We start from the raw sequence: 12,821 nt of genomic DNA on the forward strand, positions 1-12,821 counted from the left end.
GTTTAAAGAAAGATTTCTAGGGCTGGGGCTATAGCTTAATGGCTCAGGGCTTGTGTTACACATGTGAGGCAGTAGGTTTTATATATGGTAACACTTAAAAACAAATAAAGAGAATAACTTACTGTCTTATATATTTTAAATGTAGTAGGTAGTGTTGATTCACATTGTTTTATACCATATTCCTAGAAAATTTGAATCACATAAAAGCAAAATTTATCTTTCCCCCACACAAGTGCTCATTTTTCTCTCACCTTTTCATTTGTGATTTTATTCTTTATGGCCTGTATGTTTTTCTCTATTAGATATCTCATAAATAGACTCACATGGTATTTGTCTTTTTGTGAATGACTCATTTCACTTAGCATAATATCCTAAAGACTGATAATTGTAGGTCTTATAATTTCTTATCTTTATAAATTTTGAAAAAAAAATTTTTTTGCACCAAGGATTGAACTCAGGGACATTCTTACCACTGAACCACATCTCCATCCCTGTTTTGTATTTTATTTAGAGACAGGGTCCCACTGAGTTGCTTAATGCCTCACTATTGTTGAGGCTGGTTTTGAACTAGCTACCCGAGCTGCTGGGATTACAGGTGTGTGCCACCACACTCGGCTTAGTTTGAAAACTTTATATCCTATTCAAAATTGCCTTTATATACTCATGTGGAAGAACATTTGATTGGCTTTCCACATTTATCTTTATTGAATATTTTTGTAATAAACATAGATCTGTAAATATATTTTGAATTGACCATCAATGTGAGGACTGATTTATGTACACTCAATTTTGTTATGTATAGCTTCATAATCTAAATTTGTGTTAACATACAAGTATGTATTATGTTTATATGAGGAAACACTTTTTAATTTTTTAATATGTTTACTTATTTATGTACCGTGGATACTACACAGAATTTTTAAAATAACTTATTTCATTTATGCAAAAATAGTATTGAGTATTTGGTTGGCATTATGTAGAATTCTTAGACTGCTTTGGGTGTTTTTTGTTTTTTTTGGGTTTTTGTGTGTGTGTGTGTGTGTGTGTGTGTGTGTGTGTTTTGTATCATTTGCTTAACCTCTGAGCCACACCTACAGCCCTTATTTTTGGGGTACTGGAGATTGACCTCAGGGTCACTTGCCCTCAAAACAACATGATAAAACCCTATTTTGTATTTTCCTTAGAGACATTATCTAATTGAGTTGTTTAGCACCTCAGTTTTGCGTAGACTGCCATTGAACTCCCAATCTTCCTCTCTCAAACTATCACAGAGCTGAGATTACAGATGTTTACTACTGTCCCTGGTCTACAACACTTGTTATAATTTATTTTGAGATTGCCTCTTTCTAATTTGCTTAGGGCCTTGTTAAATTACTATAATTGGCTTTGACCTCATATTTATGAATTTTTGGTTATCACATCCACTTTTGATTTCCAACTAATTACATTATGTTAGAAAGCAATTTTAATATTTTTAATAACTATTATCATCTGTTTTGTGCTTTTAACTTGGTCTCCTTAAGATAATATTTCTTATACTATTGAGAAGATTGCTTCTTTTACCCTAATTGGTTGATAATAGTTGTTTAAGTGTTCTAATTCCTGAGTACTATTCCAATGCTATTTTGTTCCTTTGCATTAATTGGGAATGAATGTCTCCTACTATTACTTTTTTGCTTTCAATGATGTTGAGTTATTTCAATGTTTTCTTTTTGTATTTGAAAAATATGACATTTATCTTTATATAAAAATCTGTTTTCTCTGATTATTTTTATATAATTATTACCATCTTTGTGATTTTGAATATAATATTCCAATCATCTATTAGTGTTTTAGTCTATTTGTGACATTAGTTCTAAAGAGAATCTTCTGTAGATTTAGATCTGAAATAATTAACATATTTTTACATTTAATCTTTCTCATCATGTTTGCGTTCTGATTAGTGTTTCATAATAGTTCATTTGTATTTAAATTCCTGATGAGAAAGAAACTACTATTGTAACTTTGGAAGTTTTTGTTGATCATTATACTTTTGTCTACTATTTAATAAAGTGTTTTAATTTGTGATTCAAAGACTTTTATGGTGATATTTATGTTCCTCTCTATTTCTGTTTTTATCTTCTATATCTACTTTGTCATTACATTGGGATTATACTAAAAGTATTTAAAAAATGTAAAATTAATTGAAAGTAACTTTCTGATGTCCATAGATGAATCACAACCAGTGTAATTATCACATTCCATGACTAAACACATAAGGTCACCCCAGGAAACCTGGACTGGCATGAAATAATCAAAGAGAGATTGAGAAAAAAATACCTTATTCTTTGGGTCCTGTGATGGCTCCTCTGACTTTAGGGTTCTATGGGAAAAAGGAGTGAGGAGCCATGCTGAACTCTTTCATTGGGGAGAAGCCGTTCAAATGAGGCAAGAGGTCAGGTTTCAGGGGGTTGAGTCTAGCTTTGTAATGTCTTTCTGTAAGCAGGTTGATTGACATCTAGGAAGGCCACACTCATTTCATGTATTGAGTGGGTATTAAAAGCAGAGCAAGAGACTGGGATACACAAAGGAAATTTCCATGGAACATTCTATTGCTGGGGTCCTGCCCTAGCAGGGTCCAGGGAGTCCTGAAGGATGAATGGCATCCAGGAAAAAAGATAAGAGTCGTTCCATTAGAGCAATCTCTGGGTCATCGTTTATTGCAATTTTTATCATCATTATGGATTCAGAATACATCATTGAATATACAATTTCATAACTTTGCCAAATGTGACATTTCCTTAACCATAATTAGAGGCATAGAAAAGTGTAACATCAATTTACATTTATCCAAGATGTATCCTTTAGTTATCAATTGTTAAGGGTAAAGAATCATCAATAAAATGTGTCACTAATTTACATTTTTCAGATTTTTCCAGGATGTAGTATTTTCCACAAGATATATTATTTTCTTATTAAATAATGCCAAACTACATAACCAGCCTCTAAGTGTCCTAGCCTTTAATTAACCTTTAAGTTTAAAGTATACCTGCACTTTATTTTTAATCTAAAATTTCCATATTCAAAATCCGTTTGTATTATACTTAAAATATCCTAAAGTTTATAAACCATTCTTAAAGCTTTAATGAAACCCATACAACTAAAAACATAAGAATTCTAAGCCCAAGAGTCTAAGTAGAATAATTTTTCTAAAAATATTTCTTATAGTGCTACTTTAATTAATTCCTACATTTATTCTCATGAAACTGGTTGAGCTGCTTTCTCAAAGAGTTTGTTTCTTAGTCAAGGTGCACTAGTTCTTATATCTTTGTAATCTCTCTCAGTAAAAAGTAAGTTCTATACATCAGTCCACTTAATACCAATATTAACTATGCTCATCATAAATCCCTATGTGAAGTAAAAGAAAGTTTATAGAAAAGAGAAGAATGTATCTTTATGTATCTTAAATTTTCTAAGTGTATAACATAACTTTCCTTAATTGAGGATGAAACTACATATGGTGGGCTTTGTGTAATAAGCCTAATGATTAGGCTTTCTAAGGGGCCAGAAAAATGGGCCTGGGTTCTTAGTTGATATAATCAATGTGGTGCCTGAAATTCTCGTGACCTTTTGGAGAATGATTGTTGTCCATTATCAGTTTTGTCCTCACTATGCTGTGGGGTAGTAGAACAGCCTTCTAGGCATGAACTACCTGTTATGTTCTAGCTATCTGAAGTTTAATTTGGTTTAGCATTTAACATACTCACGCCTCCTGTCAGGAATAGGAGCATGAAAATGAAAAGTCCCAATTACATAAAAAAGGGTCTCATGGTTTCAGTTACCCACCAACCAGTGTAGCTTTGCCAGCATTCATCCCCACTGTGACCCTGTCAAGACAGTGGGAGAGCAGCTTTGCCAGCACTTATCTTCACTGTGACCCTGTCAAGAGAGTGAAAGAAGGATCACCTTCACCATTCTATGCCAAAAAGGGGCAAAGGGGTAGAATTATAAAGGAATAAGTGAGTGTAACTTAACTCAAGTGTATATACCTACTTCTGAAGCCATATCTTGATATCTGAGCTGGGGAATGATGAAGCTACTAGATAATAGAGGTTGGTCAAAGCCTTATTAAGATTTAAACATGGGTTCATTCAGGGTGACGCTCCACATGTAACTTCATATCATATACAACCACAAGAATGGGTAGTTATACTTCATGTATATATGCTATGTCAAGATCATTCTACTGTCATACATAACTAAAAATAACAACAAAAAATTAAAGTACTTAAGTCTACACTGTATTTTTAAACTGAACTAACCTTGATTCTCTAAAATAATCAGTGTCTTTACATGTCTTGTCAAGCTGATGTCAAGCTGCTTTTATATGTTTTACCTATTAGTATAGATTTATGATAGTTTTTATGCTTTATTCAAATTCCATAGCAAAACTAAATGTTTTATGTACCATAATGACAGTAAAATGGAATTTATTTTTATAAATATTTTGGTTTTTCACAAAAGCTTTCAAATACTATATGATTTGTGTGGAATGACTAAATTTAGTATTTATTGATTTTTTTAAGACCAGGTCTAGAAATGAAAAAAAAATAGCATTTATATATCTTGAAAGCCTGATTTTTTCTTAAGGTTCAAAAATAGTCTTGCTGGATATAATATTCTACATTGATTTTTTTTCCCTTAAGTACACATGACTATATACTCTAATTTCTTTCTGGAATTCTTCTGCTAAGAAATCAAATGTTAACCATATAGAAGTATCTTTATAAATGAAATCTCTCTATTTCTTAGTCTCATCATATATTTTTAAGAGTTGTAAAATTTTCTTTATAAATTTCTTACTTTAAATATTTTAATTGATTTTCTAATATTTGATATATTTTCTCTACACATTTCTAATTCATCAGATATTGTTTCTTAAAGAATATTTCTAGTATAGTTCTAATTTTTCTGTTGCAATTTTTTACTGAATTCCATTCAATCTTCTCTTTCAAATTAGTTTAATAAACATCTTTCAAGTTTTTTTGGCATTGCTTAGATAATTAACAAATATCAGTTTTCTAATTCTCAATTGCTAATGTTATGTTGTATCTTTGCTTGAGCTGATTTTCCTTTTTTTGAATGTGCTATTATTTTTATTCCATCTAAAATCTTCCTTAAATAGATTATTATAGTCGTTTTGAATAATGTATGGAAGTTACTAAATAAACAAAAATAGGTCAGGTGGGGTGATAAATGCCTGTATCATTTGGGAAGCTATGGCAGTAAGATTGTAACTTTAAAATGACCTTCGGCATCTTTGTGACATCCTGTCTCAAAATATTTTTTTAAAAGTATATATATAAGGGTCTGTGGAGTTAGTTTAATGATAAAACACTCCTATGTTCAATCCTAAGTAACACTCACCACTAAGACATAATAAATTATTTAATGGATAAAGTACTTTTCTACAACATTGATTTGTGGGTGTGTGTGTGTTGATGGGGATCAAACTCACTTTAATGAACTAATTAGCAAGCACTCTACCAACTGAGCTATATTCCCAGCCCATTTCTGCAAATTTTGAGTCAAATGTGAAATCTGAAAAACTTAAACAAGATGCTATAATTTGACATTTTTGTGGTAACATTAGCTGTTTGAGTTTTATCTTCATATGTGGCACTTTGAAATTGCAAGATGATTTTCAAAATTTTCAAACTTTTGTCAGCATACTATTGTAAATTTTACATGTTTCTTTATTAAGAATGACCTTACATTGTACTTACTGTTCTCTAGCTATTTCCCTCAATTTGATGGAGTTTTATATATTTGCAGAGTATATTCACCATAGTGTAGTAAGTGGATAATGTATTATTTTAATTTCTTTCAGGTATGTCTCCTCATCAAAATTCAGAATTTTCAGAAGAGCAGGAAATAAAATGTTTTTTGCAAAATTTGATTCAGAGAAGGTATGGAAATTATGCATAGTTGGAGAGAGAGAAGTTCAATAATTTTTTTAATGAACAAAAGAAAAATGCATGACAATATTTATAATGAAAATTAAACTGTCATCAGGTTATGTTATCATATAATATATCAGAAGAGTGACTACTTATGGCAGTCACTTTTTTAAAATAATACTTTCAGTTACATAATGGTAATTATACAATTTTCATTATCCAGTACTTTGTGTAAAACCAGTCACAATAAACAAGATTTTTAGAGGCAAGAAGATGTATCAAAGTACATAATTGTGAAAAGGTTACAGGCTATTATGAAGCTGTATCTTAAAAATGCCTTTCGGAAAATAAATAGTCAACCAGTTTTCTCAGTTTTAAAAATATTATTTGAATAGAAATTTACATTTTAATATAAGAAATGAAAATGCTGGTTAAATTCTGATTAATCATTATTTTTTAAAGCTTTTAATGACATGTACATGAGTGCATATTAAAAAAAAAAAAGATACCAAGCCAGAAATTACTTTTGAAAGAGGTGAAGCATCTCATAGATTCTCAAGTCCACATAGGAGCTGGAACACAATGACTAGAAAATGCCTAGTTTTTTTTTTTTTAATTGAGGGAGAGTATATCAAAGTTAGGAATAAGAATTTAATGAGAAGAGTCTTGCTGCAGACAGGTTGATTGACTTTCTAGCAAGACACACCCATCTTGAGATGCTAGGTGACTATGTGTCTCCAATGAGTCATTCCATCTCCAATGCAGGGCTGAACATATGTAGGTGGGTTATCATTTGTATTGGGAAGTCTCAAACAAGCAGAATTGCCACTATGAGTTCCAATATACCAGGCTTTGCTGCATAATGGCTTCCATATTATTGATTTTCTTGTTTCACACATGTTTCAGAGATGTGTTCCAGCATCTCTACTTGACATACACTGTCTCATCTTCCATAGCAATAGAACTCCGAGATGAAATCCAAGAATACTTGTGCATTTGTGGTTTGTGGTAGGATGAGATTTGTTCTTATACATAGCAGGATAATTTTTTCAAGTGTCAGATCCAGAGACTTCCTGGATCCTACACATGTTCCCAGTAAACTTAATACTGTTGCTCTTAGGTTTTTCTGAGGTCCTAGTCCTAGTCATCTGTGAATCCTAAGGAATATTCACCCAACAAATTCAAAGTGTCTTCTGACTCATTTCAGTGAGCTAGTTACATACAGAGATTTTTACCAGATCAGATGTTTGGTGGCATTGTGGTGATGCAGCTGAACTGGGGAGAAACAACTGCACATATGCCAATCACTTTGACAATCTGTGGGCTTTTAAATTATCTGCACAGCATTTTTGGAATCATATCCTTCCTCTAAAGAATGGGAAATTTGCTCTGGTATCTATTATATGCTTCAGTGAGTTACTGGAATACTTTGAAATGTACCATTGGGTAAACATCCACAAATATTTCTGTAGAAAAAAGATTTTTAAAAAAGTTCTGACTCATTTATATAAATTTATATAAATTAATTTAAATTAATATAAATTCGGAAACTCATAAACATTTCACCCTCTTTTAAATTCTAGGAAACATTCTTGTGATCATTTTAAAAAGCTTTATAAGGATAAAATTGAGGAAGTTCTTAATCCATGCTCTCAATTTTTCCACCTAACTTTTCATATTCAAGAAAAGCATTACAAATGTAAGGAATGTGTAACAGCTTTGAATAAAACTCCAAGCATTACTGAACACCAGAGAATTTATACTGGAGACATGGCATACAAATGTAAAGAATGTGGCCAACCTTTTACTTTTAGGGAAGACCTTATTGTGAACCCGAGTATTCACACTGAAAAGAAACCATACAAATGCAAAGAATGTGGCAAAGCTTTTAATGAAATATCACACCTTACTCAACACCAGAGAATTCATATTGGAGAGAAGCCATATAAATGTAAAGAATGTTCCAAAGGTTTTACGGCTAGGCAAAGTCTTGTGGTGCACCAGAGAATTCATACTGGAGAAAAACCATACAAATGTGAAGAATGTGGCAAAGCTTTTAATGTAAATTCAAAACTTATTATTCACCAGAGAATTCATACTGGAGAGAGGCCATACAATTGTAAAGAATGTGTCAAAGCTTTTACTCGTAGAGAAAGCTTGATTGTGCACCAGAGAATTCACACTGGAGAGAAACCATACAAATGTAAAGAGTGTGGCAAAACTTTTAACAGAAGCTCAAAACTTACTGATCACCAGAAAATTCATATTGGAGAGAAGCCACACAAATATAATGAATGTGGTAAAGCTTTTACTTTTAGGCAAAACCTTATTGTGCACCAGAAAATTCACACTGGAGAGAAGCCATACAAATGTGAAGAATGTGGCAAAGCTTTTAATGTAAATTCAAAACTTATTATTCACCAGAGAATTCATACTGGAGAGAAGCCATACAAATGTAAAGAATGTGGCAAAGCTTTTACTGTTAGTCAACACCTTGTTGTGCACCAGAGAATTCACACTGGAGAGAAACCTTACAAATGCAATGAATGTGGTAAATCTTTTAATGTAATGTCAAAACTTAATATTCACCAGAGAATTCATACTGGAGAGAAGCCATACAAGTGTGAAGAATGTAGCAAAGCTTTTACTGTTAGTCAGCACCTTGTTGTGCACCAGAGAATTCACACTGGAGAGAAACCTTACCTCTGTCAAGAATGTGGGAAAGCTTTTAATGTAAGTTCAAAACTTATTAATCACCAGAGAATTCATACTGGAGAGAAGCCACACAATTGTAAATAATGTGGCAAAACTTTCACTTTTAGGTGAAGCCTTTTTGAGCACCGGAGAATTCACATTGGTGAGCAACCATAAAAATTAAAGAATGTTGCAAAACTTCTAATAGAAGCTAAAATCTTATTATTCATCAGAGGATTCATAGTGGAGAAGAGTCATACATCTGTAAAGAATGTGGCAAAGCTTTTAATAAAAGTTCAACCCTTTTTGTTCACCATAGAATTTATACAGAAGTGAACCCATATAAATGTAATGAATATGGCAAAGCTTTTATTGTTAGACAACACCTTATTGTGCACTAGAGAATTCACAGTGAAGAGAAACCATATATATTATGATTTATAATATAAACCATATATATTCAACAAATATAAAGAATGTGGCAAAGCTTTTAAATCAAGCTCAACTCTTACTATTCACCAGAGAATTAATACTGGAAAGAATGTGGCAAAGCTTTCACTTTTAGGCAAAGCTTTATTATGCACCAGAAAATTCACACTGGGGAGAAACCATACAAATATAAAGAATATTTGCAAACCTAAAGAATGAAAGAATTATTTATTCATTTTTATCTCCAGAAAATTCATACTGGAAAAAAAAAGCTTTAGGTTGAAATCTTTTGGTTTTAATCAAAGCTCAACCTTTTAACTACCTCAAGAATATTATAGTAGCAATTAAATCCTACAAATGTAAAGAATTGACAGTAATTTTAATAAAAGCCCACACGTTACAAATCTCCACAGATTTAGAATTTAAGAGAAGTAGTACTTTTGCCAACAATATGTCAGAGCTTTATTCAAATTAAAAAAATACTGTATTCAAACCTAATGCATATACTATCTGTAGAAAACTCTGTAACATGCATGCCATACATATCAGAAAAAATGTTCAGTATTGAGAAAAATGTTAACATATGAGAAGTACAGCAACATCATTTCTGTCTGTATATTTTTGAATGTGAGAATCATCAGAGAGAATTTCTCTATACATAGGGAATATGACCTTCTTTTAAGAGTTACATAAAATTTACTTGGCATTATTAGTTGATGTAACAGGATCAAAGAAATTTTTAAGTATCAGCATAGTGCAGATAGCTCAGCCCTGAAAAGATAATCATATATATAAAAAAAATCAAATTAAAAAACAAAAATACACTCAATTTTGAAATGTAAATGAAACATCATTTTACTCTAGATAATTTCATCAAAATTATAGGACTCAGAATTTTTAATCTGCATTTTTGTTGTTGTTGGAAGAGATTGAACACAGAGATCTTCCATGCTATACAATGCTATACCACTGAGTCACATGCCCAAACATTTTGTTCTGTAGTGGATGAGTTTTGTTCCTATATGACAGTGAGTTGTTCTCAATATATTAAAATTGCCATGTATTGAATTACATTTTCTTGAAATTTTTAGGTAACAGATAAAAAGAGGATACTGTTTGGTAAATAGTGGAACATTGATCCTAAGTTTTTTAGGCATTGTAATTAAACTTAAAATTACTCGGAGTCTAATATTTCCTTACATTGCAATTTAATCATTTCTCCCTTTTGTACCTAGTTGTAAATGAAGACTGATGTGGGGGATATACAGGAAGATAAAAATAAACACAGATTTTTAAATCTTCAATTACTACTTCAAAAGTTTATTGTGAAATTTGTGGCTGCTGGGTTGATACTACTTAATGTGAATAGCATTGGTTTTGATTAAAATGTATTTGAATATGCAAATGTTCCGATAAATGCTAAATTTTAGCACTAAGTATCATAGAAATTTTAATTGTATATGTGTTTTGTATGTGTGTATGTATTTGCTTATGCCTCTCTTAACGGAGAATTTCCAGAATTTTTTATGAATTACTAATATACCATGAACCTCAAATATCTAAAAAATTCTCTTTGAGATACACTGAACTAATTTTTCCAAAATATGTTTTCTGATTTAAAATCTTGTCATTTAAATTTTGTGTTTTTTAATTGCTTGTAACTCATGGAACACCTAATATATGAATTACTCTTTTAATGTTTATAATACACTGATTTTATAACTTGTTCAGGGAATATAATAATGGTTTTAATGACAATATATTCAGAAATTAGTTTGATTTCACAGAAGAAATACAATTGATCAATAAGTTCATGAAGAAAGGTTCAACATCTTTAGGAATTAAAGGAATGCAAATCAAAACAACACTAAGATTTTCTCTCACTCCTAGTCAAAAGGGCAATCATCAAGAATACAGGCAAAAATAAATGTTGGCGAGGATGTGGGGAAAACATACAATCATGGAATGCTGGTGTGACTGCAAATTGGTGCAACCACTATGGATAGGAATATGGAGATTCTCTAGAAAATTTGAATGAAATCACCATTTTATCCAGGTATTTTATTTCTGGGTTTAAAGCCAAAAAATTAAAATCAGCATATTGCAGTGATGCAGCCATGTCAATGTTTTCAGGAACTCAATTCACCATAGCTAAACAGTGCAACCAACATAGCTGTCCTGGATAATGTGTTATATATATTCAATGGAATTTTATTCTGCTTAAAAGCAACAAAGTTATGATATTTGCCAATATATGGGTGTTCATGAATAACATCATCCTCAATCAAATAAGCCCATCTCAGAAAAACAAAGGCCAAATGTTTCCACTAATATATGGAGGCTAATTCACATTAAGGGAGGAAGGCATCCTTGGAAGAATATAGTTACTTTAGATGAGATAGAGGGGAGTGAAGAAAGGAGAAAGGATATGGGGATAGAAAGAATAGTAGATTGAAGCAGATACCATTACTTTATACACATATGATTTCAAGACCAATGAGATTCTACAACATGAACAATGAGAAGAATTAGAAAGTATATCTTTTTTTTTCTATCTCTGATATCTCATTGAATCTTCAAATTTCAGGTACAAAAACATCACAATTCTCATTTATTGTCAGTTTTGTTGTTATTATTGTTGTTTATTTGTTTTACTTTAGCCTTTTAAATATGGTAAAATCAAAACTTATAGGATTTTTTATTCTGTTTATATTTTTTTTCTTTTTTTTACATTTCATAAATGGACTGATATTTTAATAAATTACAAATATAGTGCATTTTTAAGGTTTCTGAAGAGTGTTTTAAAAACATTATTTGCAGGTACAGAATGAAGTTTTATTCTATAAAACTCAACCCCTGTAAAATGCCCCTGGTGTTTTTTTAAGTCCTGGTTGCCAAGGCCCAGAAACTCCTTTTGGTTGATTCTCTTGGGACTCTATCTAGGAGGGTAAGTCACAAATTTTTGTTGTCTGAGCTAATGTTATTCTGAGGAAATTAGTGTCTCAAGAGAAGGTAAGTAAAAGATGGAAATTGTTATGTTGGTTAACCAAATAGAATCTAGCCTGCTTACTCAGTTGCAGAATCTGTGACTTACCCAGAATCTCACAGTGCATAGTGAAAGCCTCAGCAACCAAGACTATTATGAGAACTTCATTTCTTTTCCAACATTGTTAGGAGGCATGAGAAAGGCTGCTTCACAATGTTGGACCAGGTCATGGGCACTGGCTGGGAGTAGGTGGATGGTTAAGTTTGAGGTGGGGAGCAGGTCCCATGGGGAGCATGACCAGGGAGAGCAGGGCCAGAGGAAGCGGGGCCCAGGAGAGCAGGGCCCAGGGGAGCAAGGCCAGGGGGAGAAGGGCCAGGGGATTAGGGTCAGGAGAAGCAGGGCCAGGAGGAGCAGGGTGTGGGGAAGCAGAACCCAGGGGAGCAGGGCAGGGAAAGCAGGGCCCAGGGGAACAGGGCCCATGGGGAGCAGTACTAGGGGAGTAGGGCATAGGGGTGGGGAAAGGACCAGTTGGAGCAGGGCCCAAGGAGAGCAAGACCAGGGGATCAGGGCTAAGGGGAGGAGGGCCCAGGAAAGCAGGCCCCAGGGAATAAGGCCAGGAGGAATAGGACCAGGGGGAATGAGGCACAGGGAAACGGGACCGGGGAGGGGGGCAGGACCCAGGGGGAATTGGGCCTGGGGGAGTAGAAACAGGAGGAGCAGGCCTCAGGGAGCAGGATGAGAGGGAGCAGGACCCGGGAGCAAGGCCAGGAGAG

The 12,821-nt window shown here is 33.0% G+C and overlaps 1 pseudogene; it reads left to right on the forward strand.

The window, feature by feature from the left end:
- The first annotated feature begins 7,709 nt into the window (after positions 1–7,709).
- LOC143390391 (uncharacterized) lies at positions 7,710–9,274 on the forward strand (annotated as a pseudogene).
- The last annotated feature ends 3,547 nt before the right edge of the window (positions 9,275–12,821 follow it).

This window comes from Callospermophilus lateralis, unplaced genomic scaffold (genome assembly GCF_048772815.1).
Source record: "Callospermophilus lateralis isolate mCalLat2 unplaced genomic scaffold, mCalLat2.hap1 Scaffold_6405, whole genome shotgun sequence".
Classification (NCBI taxonomy): domain Eukaryota; kingdom Metazoa; phylum Chordata; class Mammalia; order Rodentia; family Sciuridae; genus Callospermophilus; species Callospermophilus lateralis.